Source organism: Callorhinus ursinus, unplaced genomic scaffold (assembly GCF_003265705.2).
Source record: "Callorhinus ursinus isolate GAN/ISIS: 27379988/994484 unplaced genomic scaffold, GSC_fseal_2.0 scaffold10, whole genome shotgun sequence".
NCBI classification, from domain to species: Eukaryota; Metazoa; Chordata; class Mammalia; order Carnivora; family Otariidae; genus Callorhinus; species Callorhinus ursinus.
Window position 1 is genome coordinate 60930213 of NW_027397072.1, and position 23866 is coordinate 60954078.

Sequence of the window (23866 nt, forward strand, 5' to 3'; positions counted from 1 at the left end):
TAGGCACTGAGGATAAGGAACACTTGGTCAACACACTGAACAGATTGAATAAGAACAAATTATGTCTGCATCATTTTTTCCTTTTATAGGCTAGCAGGACTGGTAGAGCCGGGTAGTAGGGTAAAGCACCAGTGTGACTGGAATTCAGCTAGTCATTTGAGCAGGTTTCTTTCTTATGATAACTTCCTGAAAGTGGCAGGAAACATGAGCAGAATGTGAAGACAATTGTGTGGGTTGTACCTGGCTGGCCATACCCAAACAGAACTGATTAATAACTGATTTCAAACTGGACAGTGTTTCTCCAAGTGTACTCTGCAGATCTGAAACTCACGTGGAGAAAAGTGTTGAAAGCAGATTGCTGAGCCTTGTCTTAAACCTCCTAAATCAGAATCTCTAGATATGGGGCACAGAGTTAAAGTATACATTGAAATTCAAGAATGATGGAACTTCACAGAGATTTCTGATGTCCTGCAAGACTCTTCATACCTTGTCTTGTTCGTGATTTCTATCAGTGATGATATAATGGGAACACTCACAACAGGTGTCATGACACAGAGTTGAGAATATAGCAGATAGATTATTAGAATTGAGATCCAAAAGATCTCAGGAATAAGGAAAATCTAACAAGATGAAATTTAACAGGAGTAAACATAAGTTCTTATACCTAGGTTTAGAAAAACAACTTCCAAGTAAAGGATGAAGGAAGAATGGCTTAAAAGCTGTGTTTATAGACAAGGTTTGGGTGTTTTAGTTAATAGCCCAGTAAGAATTAGGGGAGTGATGTGGATAACCACTTTGGACTTTAGTCCAGGTAGTAGAAGTACAGTATCTGGAAAGATGAAGGTGATGGTCATCCTCTTTTGCCCAGTGTTGGCTATTCATGGAGTGCCATATTCAGCTGGAGCATACTACTTTAGGAGGAACAAGGACAAATGGAAAGGTGTTTTGTGGTAGTCCACATCCTAATCCTTGAAACCTGGGAATATGTGCCTTACGTGAAAAAAAGGGATTTTGTGGATGTAATTAAGATTAAGGATCCTGGGGCGCCTGGGTGGCTCAGTCGGTTAAGCGGCTGCCTTCGGCTCAGGTCATGATCCTGGGGTCCTGGGATCAAGCCCCATGTCCGGCTCCCTGCTCAGCGGAGAGCCTGCTTCTCCCTCTCCCTCTGCCTGCCACTCTGCCTACCTGTGCTCTCTCTCTGTCAAATAAATAAATAAAATCTTAAAAAAAAAAAGATTAAGGATCCTGAGATGGAGAAAGTATCCTGAATTATTTGAGTCAGCTCAGTCCAATTATATGAGTCCTTAAAAGCATCTTTCTTCAGAGGTCAAGGTCAGAGGAAGATGTGACTGTGAAAGAATGGTCAGATGCAATGTTGCTCACTGTGAAGACAGTGGAAGGGAACTAGGAATATGGGTGGCCTCTAGAAGCTAGAAAAGGCAAGGAAATGGAGTCTCCTAGCCTGGATGAGAAAGGAATGCACCCCTGTTGACACCTTGATATTAGCCCAATGAGACCCATGTTGGACTTCAAAGTACTATAAGACAATAAATTTTGTGTGTGTGTTTTAGTTTTATTTATTTATTTGAGAGAGAATGAGTGGGTTGGGGGCAGAGGGAGAAGCAGACTCCCTCTTGATCAGGGAGCCAGATGCAGCGCTAGATCCCAGGACCCTAGGATCATGATCTGAGCCGAAGGCAGACGCTTAACCAAATGGTCCACCCAGGCGCCCCATGAATTTGCTCTTCCTAAATATTTGAGGGTTTTTCTGCTGCAGAGATGGAATCAGGAGGGAAATAATTTTCAGCTATAAGGAATTATGCAGAACAGAATAGACTGTTTTCAGGGATGGTGTTTTCTATCACCAGAATATTTAAGCCAAAGCTGGGTAACTACCTGACAGAGATATATAGAAGGAAGGTGTGCACCATATAGTTGGTTAGACTAGACTTTGTTCAGCCTTTTCAACTCTAAGATCCGATATAGTTTTAAGAAAAATATTTATTACATTTGTTATTTTTTGTTACCTTATATTCGTAATTGAGTCTTCTAACCTTCTATACCATGTTAAATTAGTGCCACACTAAAATTATTATAGAACGAATGACCCAGACTTATGCTTATATTAGGCTAAACTTACATTTATAGGAAAAAAGCATTGTTAAGTTTTTTTTTTTTTAAGATTTTATTTATTTATTTGACACAGAGAGAGAGATAGCCAGAGAGGGAACACAAGCAGGGAGAGTGGGAGAGGGAGAAGCAGGCCTCCCGCGGAGCAGGGAGCCCGATGTGGGGCTTGAACCCAGGACCCTGGGATCATGACCTGAGCTGAAGGCAGACGATTAACGACTGAGCCACCCAGGCACCCCAAGCATTGTTAAGTTCTATTAAAAGTAAACCCTTTAAAGTCCTGAGGTTTTTTTTTTTTTAAAGAATTTATTTATTTATTTGACAGAGAAAGACACAGCCAGAGAGGGAACACAAGCAGGGGGAGTAGGAGAGGGAGAAGCAGGCTTCCCTCGGAGCAGGGAGCCCGATGCGGAACTCGATCCCAGGACCCTGGGATCATGACCCGAGCCGAAGGCAGACACTTGGTCTTTTTTAGGTTTATCTTTACTAGTATGGTCCAGTAGAGGGCAATATTGCACTATCAGTTTCACTTTTTGGTAGTGTATGGAAACAGTTTGCTCACTTTATTGACTTTAAATGGATATAGTGTCTCTTAAATGTTACTTTGGTTGTGTGAAACACCTACTTCTTAATATGCAACTTGATTCAGTTGGAGTTTTGTTTGTCAAATCAAAACTTTTCCCTTTCATTTTTATACTTGTAGCATCTCCATGCTTTACCCTAAGTACTATAAATTATACACAGCCCTAGAAATCTAACCAAAAATAAAAGCAGTACCATTTTTGTGGTACCAGTTTATATTTACAAATTTTTTTTCTTAAATTCTAACAAATGGGTATTCAGAAGACTGGATTTTTCCTTAAATCTGTGGGTTCTTAACCAATTTGGGATCATCATCTAGTTAAGAATCTAAAGAAAGCAACTGAATCCCTTTTCTAAAAATGCATTATGTTTAAAATTTTGCTTGTACTTAAAGAGCCTCTTAAACTCCCAGCCATTAATCTAAGATCTTTCTTAACTGGATTATGAACACCACCCCCTTCTATAATCCCTCACCCATAATTGATTGATGCACTTTTCTAAAGGGCAATGTTTTTTCTAATTATGTGGAAGTCATAGAACAGAATTTGCTGAAATCACTTTGACTTCAAGTATAGAGACTACACTTTTAAGTTCGTATTATATGTGCAGGCTCATTCATTAACCCGACTCTGATTTAGCATGTGTATTTTTAGCTTTTTGTTCATTTTCTGTGACTTTTCAAATTCTTATTTTGTATGACAAGCACCTTGCCTAAATCACTTTTTGTTCTCTCTCAAAGCAACTCAAGGTTCACTTTGACCAACAAACTTTTTCTGAGCTTACTAAGGAGTTTTCGGAATTTGTAGTCCTGTTTTTCATTAGGTTAGTTGGTTAGACCTTGCTTCAATCTCTGTGTGGTCCACTAAATCATTCAGAACATGTTTTCATAAGGTTGCTGAATGAGGCACTGAAAAACATGCAAAATTATAGAGATCACTGTCTCTGCTCCATATCTTTCAATGGACTCTTCATGGATGGGTTGGGGGGATAGTAACCTTGCTATGTTTTGGATATACAGGCTACAACTTTAAAAACCCTTCATAGGACATGAAGCAACTTAAACCTATTTTCCTTATAAAAAGTAACTCCCAAAGCATGTCCCTGTGAGCACACCACCAGTGTATAAAGTTCTGCATCATTAGATCTGTAAGAGAATCCTAGATTCTGTAGGAGCCCTTGGTGATCTAGAACAGGCCCCCAGCATTTTATGGTACTCACTGAAGACTGATGATAATGTATATGGCTGTGATTTGTCAGAGCTCTGAGTATGACCCACCCTCAGTGTAAATCCATTCATAATCTCTGATGGAGAATCCAGGAGTTCTCCACTTTGTGTATAAGGTGATCCCCTTTTAATCTCTGAGAGTTCAATGAATCCCTTATATCTGTGATTTAGAAAGAAGATATGCTTGGATGATTCTTTTCAGCCTCAGATTGGAACTACTTCACTAATCATCTCACTCATCCTCATTTGAAGAGGAGAAAACCAAAGCTTGTATAATGTGGCATGTCGGAATTTGGGTGTGCCTCCCTGATTTGTGCTCTTTTTTTGTTTTTAGACCATACCATCTTTCTTTTCTTTCTTTCTTTTTTTTTAAGATTTTATTTATTTATTTGAGAGGGAAAGAAAGAACAAAGCAGGAAGGAGGGGCAGAAGGCGAGGGAGAAGCAGACTCCCCACTGAACAGGAAGCCTGACTCGGTACTCAATCCCAGGACCCCAGGATCATAACCCAAGTCGAAGGCAGAAACTTACCTGACTGAGCCACCCAGGTGTCCCTAGACCATACCACCTTTTCATCTTGTATACTCAAGATGCTGCATCAGGAGAAACATGGGACTAGACGTTGTAGTAGGTTCTGGATTCTGTTACTCAATATATAGCTGGGACATGTGTTCAAGGGAGAAAGGTAGAGTGACAAAGGAAAAGTGACATAGTCAAAGTCTATACAGAACCCCAGTCCCGATTAGAATGGATGAATCAGATGTCCAGCTGTCAAGGAGTCACAGCAGGTATTGAAGAGGCCTAATAACCCATTATTAGGGGTGCAGGCACAGGAGAGCCCAACATAAAAAACAGAAACCTAATCCTGGGTCATTGCAGCATGCAGCAAAGAGGAGTGAATCCTGTTCCTGGGAATGAGGTGCCATGGTGAAGCAGGACTACAAACAAGGCTAATTATAAAGCCCACCAAGAAATATAATGTAGGATTGAATTCAGGAACACAGTTGGCAGGTATTCGGACATATGTTTAAATACTTGAATATGCATATGTTTACTTCCTACTTTTGTTTTTTTCTTGGCCTGAACTAGCTAAGTATACGTGGAGGAGGTAGCAAGAAAGAAGAGGTTGCTGGGGCTGATCAACCCATGTGGGTAGTTGAGAGGTAGTAAGGTACAGTAAGAACATGAGGCAGCCTTAAAATTATAGTTTATTGTTTTAATTTGTATGGTCTCATTCTTGTGAATTGTCACACTTTTGCATCTTTAAAATTTACAATAAGAATACAAGTAATAAGAAATATAATAAGGAATAGAAGACAAAGCAATTCATTTTTCTTTAAAACTCAGTTTCCCCATCAGATGTAATATATTATCCCATTGCTACTTACCAACTATTAAGTTCCTTATCAAACTTTTTTCTCATTAATTTTAGGACTTTGTGGCCTAGTAAACTAAGTTTCAGAAAAAGGGAACTTCTAATTTAGGCTCTGCCTATTTCAAATTTGGGTTTCTCTTGTTACATAGAGAAGTCATGTCAACTGTTCTTTTTTTCTGATATCACCACCATGTTTTAGATTTAGTAATTCTAACCTACTAAGTTATGATTATTTTTTATATAATTTGATATATATTTTTGATATATGCAATATATAATTTAATCATCATAATCCCTTAAAGTAGGTGGTATTATTATCCTATTATATAGATGATGAAATTGCAACTCAAGATCACATTGCTAATAACAGACCTAGGATTTGAACACTCATCTGCCCAACTCGAAGGTTTATGCTATTGATTATTACTATACCCTACTGCCTACATTGTGAATTGATAAGATTTCAAAAGTGGGTTGCTGTGTTTATAAGAGAGACTTAGCCTAGATTTTGACCTTCACTGGTATTTTGTTTCTTCAGAGTGTGCAGTATCTTCAAATTTAGAGAAAGGATCCTTGGGAAAAAAATATGGAACCAGAACTTAACATATTTTAACAAGAGTGAGGATAAATCACTAGTTGATTTGGTGATTCTCTAAAAATATGGCTTTAGAAGTAAAATTACAGGGGTGCCTGCATGGCTCAGTCAGTTAAGCATCTGCCTTCAGCTCAGCTCATGATCTCAGGGTCCTGGGATCAAGCCTCCCCCCACCCCCCTGTTCAACAGGGAGTCTGCTTCTCCCTCTCCCTCTGCCCTCCCCCTGCTCATGCTCTCTCTCTCTCTCAAATAAATAAAATCTTTAAAATAAAAATCACATTTTTAAAGACTTTCCCACCACACTTGTCTTCTTTCTTTTTTTAAGATTATTTATTTATTTATTTGACAGAGATACAGCAAGAGAGGGAACACAAGCAGGGGGAGTGGGAGAGGGAAAAGCAGGCTTCCTGCCGAGCAGGGAGCCCGATGCGGGGCTCGATCCCAGGACTTGGGATCATGACCTCAGCCAGAGGCAGATGCCCAACAACTAAGCCACCCAGGCGCTGCCCCCATGCTTGTGTTCTAATTTTGTTATCAGATGACTAGAGTAGGTGCAGAAGAGGTTTTGCATCAAATATTTTATTATACCAGATATCTTAAAATAGAGGAATTTCCAGTCATTTTTGTGAGGATTTTCCTTTGATCTTGGGAAGATAGATACATATGTGTGTGAGTGAACATGAATTATGATGTTATAGTCCCTTAATAATTGGAGGTGGGAGTAACAGTGATGTTTTCAGCCAAGTCACAGATGTGTTCAAATGTCCAAGAAGAGGGACTAGTGGCAGGTGCCACTCTGAAGTCGGACTCATCCAACTTCATTATTGACTTGTCTGAAACCTCTTTCATAAAAAAATAGTACCAGTACTTTCTTCCCTTTTAGAAAAAGGAAAGATCGAAGCACCTGGGTGGCTCAGTCAGTAGGGCATCTGCCTTCGGCTCGGGTCATGGTCCCAGAGTCCTGGGGTCGCGTCCCGCATCGGGCTCCCTGCGCAGCCAGGAACCTGCTTCTCCTTCTCCCTCTGCTCCTGCTTGTGCTCTCTCTCTCTCTAAGAAAAAAAAGAAAAGGAAAAGGAAAGATCAACGAAATAGTTTTAGACTAGGTCAGTTAAAAGGTGTTGATTAATGGTAGTGCTGCAGCTGTTCCTGCTTCTTTTTTAAAAAATAGGCTGTACTGCTTAAAATATTGGAAGTTATCGTCACAAATCTTCCCTTTTAAATAAAACCTGGTCTGTTTTTCTTCACTGATATTAATACAGGATCAATACTAGTGGAATCCATTTTCTAGAGTAGATACCATTCAAGGCCCACGTGGAAATATTTATCTGAGAAAAACTGTCTTTCTCCTTGCCATTATTATTTTTTTTAATTTTAATTCCAGGGGGCACCTGGGTGCCTCAGTTGGTTAAGCATCTGCCTTCAGCTCAGGTCATGATGCCAGGGTCCTGGGATCGAGCCCCGAGTGGTCAGGTTCCCTGCTCAGTGGGGAGTTGGCTTCTCCCTCTGCCCCCCTCCACCCAGCTCGTGGTGTCTCTCAAATAAATAAAATCTTTAAATTTTTTTTAATTCCAATATGGTTAACATACAGTGTTATATTAGTTTCAGGTGTACAATATAGTGATTCAACAATTCCGTACATCACCCAGTGCTCATCGCGACGAGTCCCTCCTTAATCCCCATCCCCTATTTCATCCATCCCTCTACCCACCTCCCCTCTGGTAACCATCAGTTTGTTCTCTAAAGTTAAGAGTCTGTTTCTTGGTTTGTCTCTCTTTTTTTCCTTTGCTTTTTTGTTTTGTTTCTTAAATTTCACATATGAATGAAATCTTTGTCATTATGTTTACTATGCTTAGTTATCCAATTTTGTTAATGCTATAAATAATTTTCAACCAATTTGGATACTCTAATCATTTATAAAACTCTCATGTAAAAGACTTCAGTTGAACATTGGGCTGTCATTTCTCAGTGGTACTTCCTTTTTACTGCTTATATTGTTTGGTGGGTCAGAGATCAGCTGGATGTATGGTAGTCTCTACAATCATGGCAAGAGTGCTCAGAGCATGCACTAGCAGAAGGAAGAGGTCAAGTTTCTTATTTAAAAATGCATAACAAATATATGCCACATTAAAGAGTCGTATATTGTTTTCATTATATCGTAATTTAAAAGCTATCCATGTAAGTGGCTGTTCAAGTATTGCTATGATTGAAACTCTTGATGTTTTTTTCTGATGGGATCTGTCTGTCTCTGAAGTGATTGCTAACATATTACTGTGAGTATCTGGGCAGAGATAATGTAAGGGGAACTAACTTGGGTGGGGAAAAAATGAAATGGATTTTATTTAAATGTAGTCATGAAGCATGCAAAAGGAAATAAAGAGATGCAAAGGTGTCAACACAGGTAGCCCTTTTATGCTTCTTTTAAGAATCATAATGTGGTTTCTTTTCAGAATTCAGTTCACATCTAGGATTTAAGTTTTCTCTGAAACTAGGATGTTATGATGTGTAATGATTATATGATATTCATTTGGTATTATCACTGTAAATTCATGTTAGAAACCATGAGATAGTGATTTTAATGAGACTTGGATCATATTTCTGAAAGCATCCCAGAAATCCTCACCCTATCAAGGAAGTGGGCATGTGGACTCAAGCCTTATTAAGTAAATCAGTAACTAGGCATGAATGCTAAATTGGTATTCCAAAAGATTTTTAAATGCAGACATGTATTCAGAACACTTCTGTTGGATAGCATTTTTAATGATGTACCTAACCTGAGTTATTTTGCAAATAAGATTGAGATGTACATGTCTTCTGAAGAGCTTTTAATCACACTCACTACAGGTATAGTGTAATGAATCAGAGTGTGTGTTTGTTCGGATAAACAACATAGACTTTTTTTGTCCTGAGCTTGTGGTATAGTATGTCTATTGGTTAACGTGTTGGATATCTTAGGGAAAGTCTTATTCCAGTTTGTTTAGTCTTTCATTTCTCATAGTTTAAGTAATGGCCTTATAGAAAACATGGATTACATGATGAGTCCTTGAGATTGAAATCTATCCCAGAATAGAAATATTTTCATTTTCTTTTTATTACATTTTTGTTTTTATATTCATCAGTGGTTAACTCCAATCTTCTCCTCACAGGTAACTATTGTCTCTGCCCCTAAAACTAGAGTTTAAATGGGCCTGATTTTGAACTTTATATAAAATGGAATCATAACATGATAAATCTTTTGTGTCTGGCTTCTTTTATTTGATGTTATTTTTGAGAGATTCATTTGTATTGCTATGTGGAGCTATAATTTGTTCATTTTCATTGCTATACAGTATTCAGTTGCATGAATATACTGTAGTTTATTCGTACTGTTATAAATATATATTAAGTTCATTTCTAGTTTTTGGCTACTTCCAACAGTAAAACCATAAGCATTTTTGTAGCTGTATTCTACATGTGCAGGCGTTTATCTAGGGTATATGCCTGTGAGTAGAATTGCTGAGTCATAAGGAATACATTTAAATATAATCTGAATTAACACTCTAATTTATAGCTTATTAATCAGCTTATTAGCTCATTCCTCCTAAACCAACTTAATGACAACAGTCTTAACTTTTCACTCATACTTTCTCTCTGTCAGTGCCCTTATTAACATTAAAGATATGACTTCTTCCACTAATACCCATAACCAGTCAGTTTCACCTATTACTAGATGAAAGAATCACTAACCTTCCTTAAAAACTATATATTACAATACTAGTTATTCTACAAATTTCTTAATTACAACTTTTACTGCTACAGAATTAATCTTTTATTTTATATTTTATTTGCAGCAACATTAGTTCCAACCCTAATAATCATCATCACCTGCTGAGGAAACCAAACAGAACGATTAAATGCAGGATTTTATTTTATATGCTAGTAGGATCACTCCCATTTCACATTGTCCTAATCTTTATCCAAAATCTTAAGGTTCATTGAACTTTCTAATAATTCAATACTGAACTGAAACAGTATCTAGTTCTTGATGTAATATTTTCTTATGACTAGTATACATAATAGCATTTGTAGTAGAAATACTTCTCTATGGCCTACCAAGAGCATGTTTGAAACCCCCTACTGCTGGGTCCAAAGTGCTTGTAGCCATACTACTCAAACTAAGCAGCTAATGGAATATTCTGAGTTACAGTACTAAACCCCCTAACAAATTACATGCATATCCTTTTCTTACATTATCCTTATGAGGAATAATTATAGCCAGCTCCATCTGTCTATGGAAAATAGAATTAAAATCACTTATTGCGTATTCCTCTGTCAGCCACATAGCATTAGTAATTGTAGCCATTCTTATCAAAACACCATGAAGTTACATAGGAGCTATAGCTCTAATAATTGCCCACAGCCTTACATCATCAACACTGTTTTGCCTAGCAAATTCAAACTATGAACAAATTCCCAGCTGAACTATAATTCTAGCTCAGGGATTACAGACTCTCCTTCTACTAATAGCAGCATGATGACTTCTAGTGAGCCTTACCAATTTGGCCTTACCCCCCCCCCAACAATTAGCCTAATTGGAGAACTATTTGTAGTTACATCATCATTTTCATGATCCAACATTACCATTATCCTAAGGAATTAACATAGTTATTACTAGCCTATATTAACTGTAACACAATGAGGCAAATATATGTACCACATCAAAAATTCTAACCATTCGTATGAGAAAATGGTCTCATAGCCCTACATTTACTACCCTTCCTACTTTTATCACTTAACCCACAAATTATTTTGACATCCTTCTATTGTAAATATAGTTTAATAAAAACATTGGGTTGTGAATCTAATAATACAAACTCAAAACCTATTTACTGAGAAAGTATACAAAAATTAATTCATGCCTCCGTGTATAATAATATGGGTTTTCAAACTTATTTATTTCTTAAAAGATTCACTTATTTGTGAGAGAGTGCACAAGTGGCGGGGGCAGAGGGAAAGGGAGAAGCAGACTCCCTGCTGAGCAGGGAGCCCGACAGAAGACTCCATCCCAGGTCCCTGAGATCATGACCTGAGCTGAAGTCAGATACTTAGCCGACTGAACCACCCAGGCACCCTGTTTTCAAACTTTTAATGGTTAAAAGTAATAATCCATTGGTCTCAGGAACCAAAAAATTGGTGCAATTTCAAATAAAGGTGATAAATCTGTTCACCTCTTGTATTAATTTCACTATTTATATTAACTTTACCAATCATAAATATCACTTCAAAGATCTACAAAAGCAATCCAAATCCATACTGTGTAAAAACCTCATCTCCTATGCTTTTATCCCACAATATTCATTTACTCAGGCCAAGAAAAAATTACTTCAAACTGACACTGAATAAACATTCAAACCCTAAAACTATTGATTGCTTAGCTTTAAACTAGGTTATTTCTCGGGGTGCCTTGGTGGCTCAGTCGGTTAAGTGTCTGCCTTCAGCTGGGGTTGGGGTCCCAAGGTCCCAGGGTCCTGGGATGGAGCCTCACTTCAAGCCCCACATTGAGCCCCACATTGGGCTCCCAGCTCAGCGGGTAGTCTGCTTTTCCTTCTCCCTCCCCCACCCCTGCCCTTGTGAACTCTTGCATGTGCTCTCTCTCTCTCTCTCTCTCTCAAATAAATAAAATCTTAAAAAAATAATAAACTAGATTATTTCTCAATGATATTTCTACTAGTAGCACATTTTGTTACATAGTCAATTATAGAATTCTCTATATGATGTATACATTCAGATCCCAATATTAACCAATTTTTCAAATACTTATATTCCTTATTACTATTCTGATCTTGGTCACTGCCAACAACCTCTTCCAACATTTCATCAGATGAGGAGTAGGAATTATGTCATTTCTACTAATCAGATAATAACACGGCTGAACAGATTAAAACACTGCCATCTTCCAAACTATTCTATATAACTGCATCAGAGATGTTGGGTTCATTATATCAATAGCATGATTCAACCTAAAGTCATGAGATTTTCAACAAATTTTTAAACTCAACTTTAACCATGTTAATCACATGGTTAATCACAATTAGACTTTTTTTTTTTTTTAGCTACAACTGGCAAATTTGCCCAAATTGGCCTTCACCCATGACTTCCCTCAGCCATTGAGGGCCCTACACCCATGTCAGCCCTACTTTATTCAAGTACAATATTTGCAGCAGGTGGAAACTGATCTGTTTCCACCCATTAATAGAAAAACAACAAAGCCATTCCAACATTAACACTCTGCCTAGGAGCTATCATCACATTATTTATAGCAATCTGTGCTCTAACTCAAAATGATATTAAAAAGATTGTTGCTTTTCCACCTCAAACCAATTAGACATAATGATATTAACTATATTAACAGCATTAATCAACCATATCTAGCATTCCTACACATTCATGCATTACAGTGTTTGGCTATTATGAATAAAGCTGGTCTGTGCAAACTTTTATGTATAATTCTTTGTGTGGATATATGTTTTCATTTTTCTTGGATAGATACCTTAGAGTGTAATATCTAAGTCATACGGTAGGTATATGTTTAATCTGATGAGAAACTGCCATACAGTTTTCCTAAGTGGTTTACCAGTTTATATTCCACCAGTAGGTATGTCAGCATTGTAGTTGCTTCACATCCTTGGCAACCCTTAGTATTCCAACTTTCTTACATTTGAGCCATTCTAGCAGGTGTGTAGAGATTGTGTATTTATTTTCCTAATGACTAATAATGTTGAGCGTCTTTCCATGTGGTTAATTGCCATTCATATCTCTTTGTGAAGTCTCTTCACATTTGACTTTGTCAAATCTTTTGCCCATTTAAAGAAATTGGGTTGTCTTTTCATTGAGTTGTAACAGTTCTTAATATATTCTAGATCCAAATCCTTAATGTGTATATATGTTTTGCAAATATTATCTCCCATGTTGTGGCTTGTTCTTGAATTTTCTTAATGATATCTGTCAAAGAGGAGAAGTTTATACTTTCGATAAAGTCCAGTTCACCAGCTTTTTATTCTTATGGTTCATGTTATTTGTGTCCTAGCTAACAGATCTTTGTGTGCTGCCGGTTTGCAAAGATTTTCTCCAATGTTTTATTCTAAAAGTTTTCTTCCTTATAGCTTTTATGTTTATATCTATCACCCATTCTGAGTTAATTTTTTAAAAATATTTTATTTATTTATTTGAGAAAGAGAGAGAGAACATGAGTGGTGGGGGGCGCGGTGGGAAGGCAGAGGAAGAGGGAGAAGCAGATTCCCCACTGTGCAGGGAGCCCAATGATGCGGGGGCTTGATGCTAGGACCCTGGAATCATGACCTGAGCCAAAGGCAGACACCCAAGCAACTAAGCCACTCAGTCACCCCCTGAGTTAACTTTTTTTATATACTGTAAGGTAAAAGTTGATGTTTGTTTTTCTTTTCTTTTCTGTACCATCTGATGAAAAAAACCTTTTTTTCCCCATGATTTCTTTGCTACCTTTGTAGAAAATAAACTGACCGTATGTATATCTTTATATATGTATTTCTCTACTCCCTGTTCAATTCCAGTGATATATTGGTGCATCCATATATCAATACTGTACTGTCTTGATTACTACAGCATTATAGTATGTCTTTATGAAAATAGCATAAATCTTTGAGCTATATTCTCTTTAAAATTTGCTTTGGTGATTCTAGGTCCTTTGCATTTCCATACAGATTTTAGAATCTGCTTGTCAATTTCTTTTTTTTAATTTGCTTAAATTTTGACTGGGATTGCATTGAATTTATAGATAAACTTGGTAAGAATTGACATCTTGACATCTTTCTAATGCATGAATGTGGTATATTTCTTCATTTATTTTGATCTTTAATTTCTTTTAGCAATGGTTTATAGTTTTCGGTGTACAGATTTCACACGTTTTGAAAATTTATCCCTAAGAATTTCATTGTTTTGGGTACTATTACAAGTAGAATTGCATTTTTATTGCATCTTTCAATTTTTCATTGCTGGTCTATAAAAATACATTTTTTAAAAGATTTTATTTATTTATTTGACAGAGAGACAGAAAGAGCCAGAGAGCACAAGTGGGGTAAATGGCAGAGGGAGAGAGGGAGCGGTGGGCTCCTTGCTGAGCAGGGAGCCCAATGCAGGGCTTGATCCCAGGCCCCTGGGATCATGACGAGAGCCAAAGGCAGACGCTTAACTGACTGAGCCACCCAGGTGCCCCTACAGTTGGTTTTTATAACCTTGTGACCTGCAATTTTGCCTAACGTTTTTTTTAAATAGTTGTGATAGTTTTAGTGTAGATTTCTAAGGATATTTTACAACATGAACATGTTTTTTTTTTAATTACAAGCTCAGTTTCTTCAGTTGATACTGCTCTATTCAGGTTTCCTATTGTTTCTTGTGTCATTTTTGGTAATTCATATCTTTTAAGGAAATTGTTTCATCTAAGTTGTCGGACTTATTGACAAAGTTTTTCATAACATTCCTTTATTATGGATTAATATCTTATTCCCTGACAATGGTAATTTGTGTCTTTTTTTTCCCTGTGATCAGTCCTGCTAGAGATTTACCAGTATTATTGACCTTTTCAGAGAACTAGCATTTGGTTTCATTGATTTACTTTCTATATATATTTATCTTGTATTTCACTGACTTCTGCTCTTTATTATTTCCTTCCTTCTACTTATTTTGGCTTTAATTTGCTCTTCTTTTTCTATCTTCCTAAAGTGGGAGCATAGTTTATTTTAGGCTTTTCTTCTTTTGTACTGCAAGAGCAGAGTTGAGTAGGTATGCTAGGACATTATGGCCAGCAAAGCCTAAGATATGTACTGTCTGGACCTTTACAGAAAAATTTGGCCAACCCCTGCTCCAGGGGCTACAATAAGCATCTTTATCTTATTTCGATCAGGTAAAATATAGTAACGTTACAACACTATATTTCTGTTTACCATCCTTAGTGCAGTTGTTGTATATCTGTTACATCTATACTCGTTTTAACCCAACAATGCAGTGTTAACATTTGTCTTAAACAGTCATATATCTTTTAATAAAGGAAAGAAAACAATATTCATATCTATTATGTTTACCCACAAATTTAGCATTCCTAGTACTCTTTGTTACTTAAAAAAGATGCAATAATTTTTATTAAAAAAGTAGACAATAGACTAGTCTGGTGTCATTTCCCTTCAGCCTGAAGGGCTTAAGGTTTTTGTTTTTGTTTTTAATATAGATCTACTGGTGTTGAATTCTCTCAATTTTTGCTTATCTGAAATGTCTTTTTTTCTTCTTTAATTTTATTAGTTTTACTGGATATAGAATATTTGGTTGACAATTTTTTTTCCTATAGGCACTTCAAATATGTTGTTCCAATATCTTTTGTTCTTTATTTTTTATGATGAGAAGCCTGTCATTAATTGTACTGTCTTTTCTTTTTATGCAACATGTCGTTTTCTCTGGTTTCATTACTGTTTTCTTTATAGTTGTTCTGCAAGATCTTTCTGTTAAATTTCTCAGAGTCAGTTTCTTCTGACTGCTATTTTCTTAAAAATGAATCCCTTTCTTGTTTTTTTGCATGTCTAGTAATTTTTTTTGAAAATTATATATTGCCTTGACCCTCAATAACAGGAATGTTTCTAGAATTTTCTTTTAAAGATTTTATTTTTTCATGAGAGACGGGGGGTGGGGAGGAGATGAGCAGAGGCAGAGGGAGAAGCAGGCTCCCCATGGAGCAGGGAGCCCGATGTGGTTCTCGATCCCAGGACCCTCATGACCTGAGCCAAAGGCAGATGCTTAACCAACTGAGCCACCCAGGTGCCCATGTTTCTAGAATTTTAATATTAAGTATATTATTAACTCTTTCCTGATAGATACTCTTTATTTAAGGAAATTTGCTTCTATTTCAACTTTGGTAAGTTTTTTTCATCAGAAGTGGATATTTGTGATCATTATATTTTTCCCTTTTTAACTGTTATTGTAGTCAAGTAATTGAATATATTCTCTTGTATTGAGATTTTGTTTTCCTGAAATAAACATTTTTTAGTTTTATTTTAATAAAAATTTAACTCATTAAGATTTTACATGTATACATACATATGTGTATATATAAGTAAAACTAGTCTGTTGTCTACTTTTTAAATAAAAATTTGTTGCATCTTTTAAAAAAGATTTATTTATTTATTTGAGAGAGAGAGAGAGAGAGAGAGAGAGCGCACAAGCAGGGGGGAGGGGCAGAGGGAGAGGGACAAACTAACTCCCTGCTGAACAAGGAGCCTGATGTGGGGTTGATCCCAGGATCCTGAGATCAAGACCTTGACTGAAGGCAGATGCTTAACTGACTGGGCCACCCAGGCGCCCTGCATCTTTTTAATATTATTTCAGTGGAGGTTGTGTTCATCACACTATATATTATTTCACTTTGTACAGATACATACTTTAAATGTTTCTAAAAATGGAACTTTTACATGTGAAGTACAGTGTCATTCATTGTTTGAATATTATTGGCTATTTTTATGCTATCTTTGGTTTGGATATTAATTATGCAATTAGATTATATATTAGATTATGGTTTGTGTATTAGGTTATGTAAGCATTGTGGAATTGTCAGTCTTTTTTCTTTTAAGATTTATTTATTTGAGAGAGAGAGAGGGCAGGAATGGGAGGTCAGGGGAGAAGGAAAGAATTTTCAAGGAGACTTCTTGGTGACTGCAGAACCTGACATGGGACTTGATCTCACGACCCTGAGATGGTGACCTGAGCCGAAAGCAAGAGTTGCCGCCCAACTGACTGAGGCACCCAGGTGCCCCAAATTGTCAGTCTATCTTTTATGTTTGGAAAATTTTAATAACAGAGGAATAATCTGTTTTTGTTTTGGTAGACTTCACTTTTAAAACCATTTGAGAGGGTACTAAGAGTAGATCTTTATTACTTTTTCAGTTTCTTCTATTGAAAGTGATTTGGTTTTATTCCTCCTTCTTGAGTCAAATTTTAATTATTTGTATTTCCCTTAATTGTCCATTACGTTCAAATAAGTAGTTCTCCAAGTGTGGTCCAGGGACCCTGAGGGGTCCTTGCAAGGGATCCATGAGGTCAAAGGTATTTTCATAATAATATATACTTACCTTTTCATTCTCATTCTCTCAGTAGTATGCAGTAGAGTTTTCCAGAGGCTATATGCTATGTACTGTTGCAGCAAATTGAATATAGAAGCAGATAGGAAAATACAACTATCTTTTATTAAGACATATACTAAAGAGAATTGCAAAAATGTACCATAATGCAGCTATTCTCACTAAATTGTTTTGTCTGAAAAATATAGTAGTTTTTTTTTTAAAGATTTTTATTTATTCACCTGAGACACAGAGATACAGAGAGAGAGGGAGCATGAGCAGGGGGAGAGGCAGAGGGAGAGGGAGAAGCAGGCTCCCCGCCGAGCCAGAAGTCCGATGCGGGACTTGATTCCAGGACCCCAGGATCACGACCTGAGCCAAAGGCAGACGATCGACCATCTGAGCCACCCAGGTGCCCCAATATAGTAGTTTTTAATGTTTATGTTAACAGGTAATGGATTTATTACTTTTATTAATTTTAAATGAATTAATAAATATTTTTAAGCTCATTGTTTTAATTGCTAATACTATAATTATTATAGATATAACCAGCATAAACAAAGCTAGTTTGGTACTCAAAAAATTTTAAGAAGGTAAAGAGTCCTGAAACTAAATTGTTTGAGAACCACTGATCTAGATTTAACAATTTAATTTTTTTGAAGATGCATGTGCTCTTCTATAATTCTTGAAATCTTTGAAAAGAATATTCTACTGTACAGGCATATATATGTGCATCTGTATGTACACATACATATGTGCATCCATTTTTGTTTTTACATATTTGTTGTGTCTCCTTGTGTGCTAATGAGCAGAGCCCCAACTTAGATGAAAGAACTGGCCTTGTTGGTGTTTTGGGTCTTCTTTATGGTGATTTTGTCCACAGGCCAAGTTTACAGAAGTGATTTAGACTTGTGAGGTGGCAGACTTCAGATAGGAGGCCTGGATGAAAGGCATAGAGTTTCCTAGCCCCAGCAGGAAGGGTGGGAGGCTACCCCAGAGAAGCCTCTCTCATAGACCAATCTCATCCTCTGATGGTTATGCTGGGTTTCTTGAAACCCATATTGTGCCCAAAATAAGAATTCAGAAGTGCCCCTAGATTGAAGCTTGATGGTACAGAGTTTTGGCCACTATACCTCCCATGCCCAGTATGTTTTGGGGGCCTGCAGTCTATGCATAAGACCAGCCATCTGTCTTCAATGCACTCCCTTCTCCAATTCCACTGAGCTGGACTATTTGATCTTCTTGTCTATAATGACTGTTCAAAAGCCTCTGGGCCCTAAAGGCCCGTACCCATGGAGACTGCTGCAGGGCCCAATTCCCCAGGCCTAGTACCTCCTTCCTGCCACCTGTGCACCAGAAGCTCCTTCTTGGAAGGGTATCCAGCACAGTGTGAGGCATAGAGTTACTGGCCAAGACCAGGACCAAGAACAAGAGTTATAGCCTGGTAAAGCCTCTGGTTATTCTTTCAGGAAATGGACCAAGGACTGTTGTTCAAAAGTTAGTTTGAAGGCAGTGAGATCCTAGACTAGAAAAGACCCCAATCCTCCTTGCTGTACCTTTCAAAATCATTTCCTTTATCCTGAAGTGGAGGGTGCATAGACAGGTTGAGCAAATACCTGGATTTTTACAATAGTCTCATAACAGCTGTCTCTGTTTCCATGCTTGTCCCCTAGTACTTTGAAAAGTAAGTCAGTTCAAGGCCTTCCTTTGCTTACCCTCCTATGCTCCCCATCTCCCTTGGAGTAAAATCAAAGTCCTTTAATTGCCTCCAAGAGCTCATACTGGTCCTATCCTAGCGCCGCACCTCAGTTCTTTGACTCATCCCTTGTTTCTCTCTTCTTCCAAGGTTCAGCCACATTGGCCTCCTTGCTGTTTAATCATCGAACACACCAGGCAAACATCTGCCTCAGGGCCTTTGCTTGCTGTTCCTTCTGCCTAAAACGTTTCTTCCTCAGATATAGTTATGGCTTATTCCCTCATCGTCTTCATATCTTTTTTCAAACGTTGCCTTCTCAGTGAGGCTTTCCCCAACTACCCTATTTGAAACTGCAAATCACTTCTTCCATTCCCCATTCCTCTTTTACTTTTCTCCACTGCATTTATCACTTCATGTTGCATTTATTTCTTAAAATAGTTATGTGACTTATTTATTTGTTTTGCTTGTTCTCTGATTCTTGGCTATAAGTTTTACAAGGGCAAGGACTTATGTCTGTTTTGTTTACTCATATATTCCTAACACACATGGGCGTGCACAATCGCTTGTCATTGGCTGTCGTCACTCAGAACCATATTCAGTGTGTCTTGCCCAAGTCCCCAGCAGTGACAGTGACATTTTATATCTATCCAGTGGTTAGAGTAAAAGGAAGAAATGGTGAGTAGTAGGAAGGAGGTCCTACCTTCTCCTCTACCCCCCAGGGGCCCTCCCACTTCTTTTCTTTGCTGAAGAAACAGAAAACCTTTGAGGTTGAGATAATATACAGTGGAGAAAGAGACAGAGAAAATTATGTTCCAAAATAAATGACAGTATGTTTTGTACTTTCTAACATGTTATTTAAAAAGAATAAAAGAAAATGAGGGGGAAAACCCCAAACCTTCTCCAAATATGTGGTTCTAGTCCCTTTTTCATTTCTAATGGTGTTTGCTTATACTAAGGTGCCGTAAGTGATTTTTAAATTTTTTTGCTTATATACCCTTCTCCTGCCCTAAAAGAATTTTGAGAAACTATATACTCCCTCACATATTTTTAAGTTGACATCTAAAACATTTCAATTTTAAGTTGAATTGGTAATAAAGAATATCACTTTTGGGATGGGTTAGCCTGGTGATGGGTTTTAAAGAGGGCATGTACTGAATGGAGCACTGGGTGTTACACGCAAACAATGAATCATGGAACACTACATCAAAAACTAATGATGTATGGTGATTAACATAATAAAAATAAATATATAAAAAAGAAGTAATAGGACATTATGAAATTAAGTTCAACTGAATTCATTTTTTTTTAAAGATTTTATTTATTTATTTTACAGGCAGAGACACAGCGAGAGAGGGAACACAAGCAGGGGAGTGGGAGAGGGAGAAGCAGGCTCCCCACTGAGCAGGGAGCCCGATGCGGGGCTTGATCCCAGGACCCTGGGATCATGACCTGAGCCGAAGGCAGACGCTTAACGACTGAGCCACCCAGGCGCCCTGAATTCATTTTTACTCATTTTTAATTTTGGTTTACTTGCATATGATGAAAAGATTTAGGGTTATTCCCTACATTTTGGACAGACTTGTATTAGGCTTAATTTTATCAAGGGTGTCCCCTGCCACCCACTAAAAAGGCAGAAATGAAGAACATCAACAAATAAAATTTACAATTAGATCCGTATGTGTCAAATAAAGACTTGGTCTGGGAAAACTAACTGCTACATGTCCTCCAAATTACAGTTATGGTTTAACTACAGTATTAAATCTGTAAATCTTCATTTTTAGAAATAAAAGGTGCTATTAAATGAAAAAAAAGAATATCACTTTTAAAAATGTTTCCATTGGAAGGTATTCACAGGATTGGATTTTCTTTAAAAAACAAAACGAAAAAAAAAACTGGAGACCATCTCTCTCTACAAAAAAAAAAAGATAATAGAGATAAATAAGACAAGATTGGGAAAATGTTGATAACTTGAAGCTGCTCAAAGGGTGCATGGGAATTCATGTATTATTTTTTCTACTTTTGTGTTTATTTTTTTGTTCTCTTCCTTTCACCTTAAAGATTTTCTCTAAATGACTAGTGATCTTTGTCCATTCATTGTTAAGCATAGGGCATTTAAAAAGTGATTGAAAGTTATGTCTATATAGATCAGGATAGTAGTGCTTGTTGACTGGGTTTTATTGGAGGAGAATAGGTAGTAACCCGCCTTTTTACATGGAGAGACCCTATGTCATTTTCTGAAAGTTTTCTCTCAGAAACCATCCAGTTTATCCAAAGATGAATCCTCGAATCTTCTGTCCACAGAGGTCGAACTTTGGCTGCCTCAGTTCCCAGCACAGGGTAGGAGCTACAGGTCTCTGGGCAGACTGTAAACTCCGACTGAACCCCTGCAGGGCTTGCCAGGAGCTTCTGAGTGTAGATCCCTCTAGTTTGGTCTCCAGAGTCGAAATTGCCTCTTGCTTGGTGTCAGAGAGAGGACCTGGGGTCTCTCAGTTCCCCCTCTGTTAGCCTGTTTCACCCCATGTTGTCTTGCACCTCCAGTCCTCAGTTTGGCTGGGTTGGCAGGGGGCAAGTATTTCCCTCTGCCAACACTGAAGGATCAGCTTCCTGGGCTCTGCCACTTTCCACTCCTGTATTCCCTTTTTGTCTTCAGTTTGGAGAGTTGGGGTGATGAGTAATTTTTTTGTTTTTCATTATAGATGGAGTTTCTTTTTCTGTTTGTCATTCTCCATCTTATTTTGAGATGATTTTCCAAAGGAGAAGCGGACAGAAAGTGCCTCATTCCACCACCTTGAAGTCACAAGTCTTTATTTTATAATTACAGATTACTTTTGCATATTTAAAAATACCTAAATTTTTTCATATAAAATTCAGTCTTTATCCCTAAGAATATATCTAGTGCAAATCAAGTTCAACACACAGAATGATTTCAGTCTTGTAATTTTCTTATGATAACTTGGAATAATTTTTAAATAGTTATTTTCATAGTATTCTTACTGAAGAGACCTTTTTCAACAATTAATAGATTCTCAGCAATTAATTTGTCTCTTTGGTATTCTAAAATTTAACATTTACTGTTAAAAGCTGTTTTTCTTGATAGTAATTTTGAAGTAAAATTGTATTTATGACTTGAAATTGAGCTTTTGCTACATCAAAATCTCTTGAATCTGCAAGTTCACTTTATATTAACTGGTATTTCAGTGAGGATGGTAGTTCTGTAAAACCAAATTCTAGGAGGAAATATATTTTTATCCCCTCCGCCATACCCCGTTGCTAACAGGTATTTGTTGAGCTATCTTTGTTTCACTGATATTAACTCCAGAGTTACCTGAAATTCAGTTGCCAAGTTATCCTCTCTGTCTAGCATATGAAACTAAAGAACAAGACTGAACCATATCTTTTTTATTATTATTCAATTTTTAAATTTGAGTATAGTTGACACATGTTACATTAGTTTTAGGTGTACAATGTAGTGATTTGACGAGTTTATACATGATGCTATGTTCATCACAAGTGTAGCCACCTTCTGTTCTGATACATCACTCTTGCAGTATAATGATATTATATATGACTGTGATATAAAACTATATTCCTTATGCTCTACTCTTTATTCCTGTGACTTATTCATTCCTCAACTGGAAGGCTGCATCTCCCACTCCCTTTCCCCTATTTTTCCATCCCTCACCCGCCTCCCCTCCAGCAACCATCAGTTTGTTCTCTGTATTTATAGGTCTGATTCTGCTTTTTGATTGTTTATTCATTTGGGTTTTTTTTTTTTTTAGATTTTAGATTCCACACGTGAGTGATATCTCTCTTCATGTCTGTCCCAGAGCCTTTCATTCATTGCAGCTGTTTTGTCTTTTCTGATCTCGCTTCCCACCTCCATTCCTACCCCAACTTCCCATCCCCGTAGAATTTCCTCTTGTGATTATTTCCAATTAAATCCTTCAGAACTAGGTGAACATCAGCACCTAGAATATTAGAAAATACAATAGAAATTCTCTTCTTAAAATTCACAACTCACAACTCACAAATTCACAACTCAGAAATAGAATACCCCTGTGAACTAGGGCAGTCGAACTGTACAACCTAATTTGGCCCGCAGATTCATTCTGTCTGTGCTGATTTGTCCTGCTTTTCCCCTCTTGCCATGTCAAATATAGTTCAATCTTTTTAATGCTATCCAAAAGTTTGTATTACCAACAGTAGTAGGAAAAGCTGGAGTGAGAAGGGTTTATGTCCCCCTCAACCCTGTAGGGAAAGATAATGTAGAGGATATGGGTGGGTTTTCAAACATAGCTGATGTTTTATTCATCAAAAGAGATACCCAGGGCGCCTGGGTGGCTCAGATGGTTAAGCGTCTGCCTTTGGCTCAGGTCATGATCCCAGGGTCTTGGGATCGAGTCCCGCGTCAGGCTCCCTGCTCAGCGAGGAGCCTGCTTCTCCCTCTGCTTCTCTCTCTCTGTCTCTCATGAATAAATAAATAAAATCTTTAAAAAAAGAGAGAGAAATACCCAGACTCCGTCTGTTAGTCATTACATCATGGGTGTGACACTAGAGACTTGGGAAAAGAAGAGTGAGATTGAGGCAGGGAGGTGGTGGAGCTGAGGAGATGTGGGTGAGGAGCCCTTACCTCAGCTACGTGGTGGAGTCCAGCAGTGGTTATAGGCATGCATTCTCCTCCCGCCTCTCCTACCTCCCTCTCTCTTCCACCGCGCCTGACACCAAACCTGATACAAAGTGAGGCGCGGGCCCTGGTGAGGCAGAGACTCATGGTTGTAGCAGGCTGGGGGCTGGGGAGGGGGAGAAGGAAAGGTTGGGCTGGCATGCTGGGTGGGAAGAGGAAAGAAGAGTGACTGTTGTTACCTCATTGTTGAGCCTACTTCTCAGCTGCCTATTTGTGTGCAAGTAGAAGACATAAATGTGTGTGTGTGTGTGTGTGTGTTTGTGTGTGTGTGTGTGTGTGTGTTAGGAGAAGAGAGAGCGAGGGGTAGTACCTCTAGCTGCCCACACAAATGTTGTCATTTTCCTGTTGGTACAAGTCTGTATTTGTATTATCTTTGTTATTATAAATGAGTACAGGAGATGTGTAGGATTAAAAAGATTTTAGAGTTTTAAAAAGGGCATTAGTGGTGGGATGCCTGGGTGGCTCAGTT

General features: G+C 37.7%; 1 protein-coding gene across 4 annotated transcripts in view; it reads left to right on the forward strand.

The window, feature by feature from the left end:
* The window catches only part of PUS10 (pseudouridine synthase 10), a 70842-nt gene that overhangs the window by 14067 nt on the left and 32909 nt on the right, over positions 1 to 23866 (forward strand). The window lies entirely within an intron of this gene.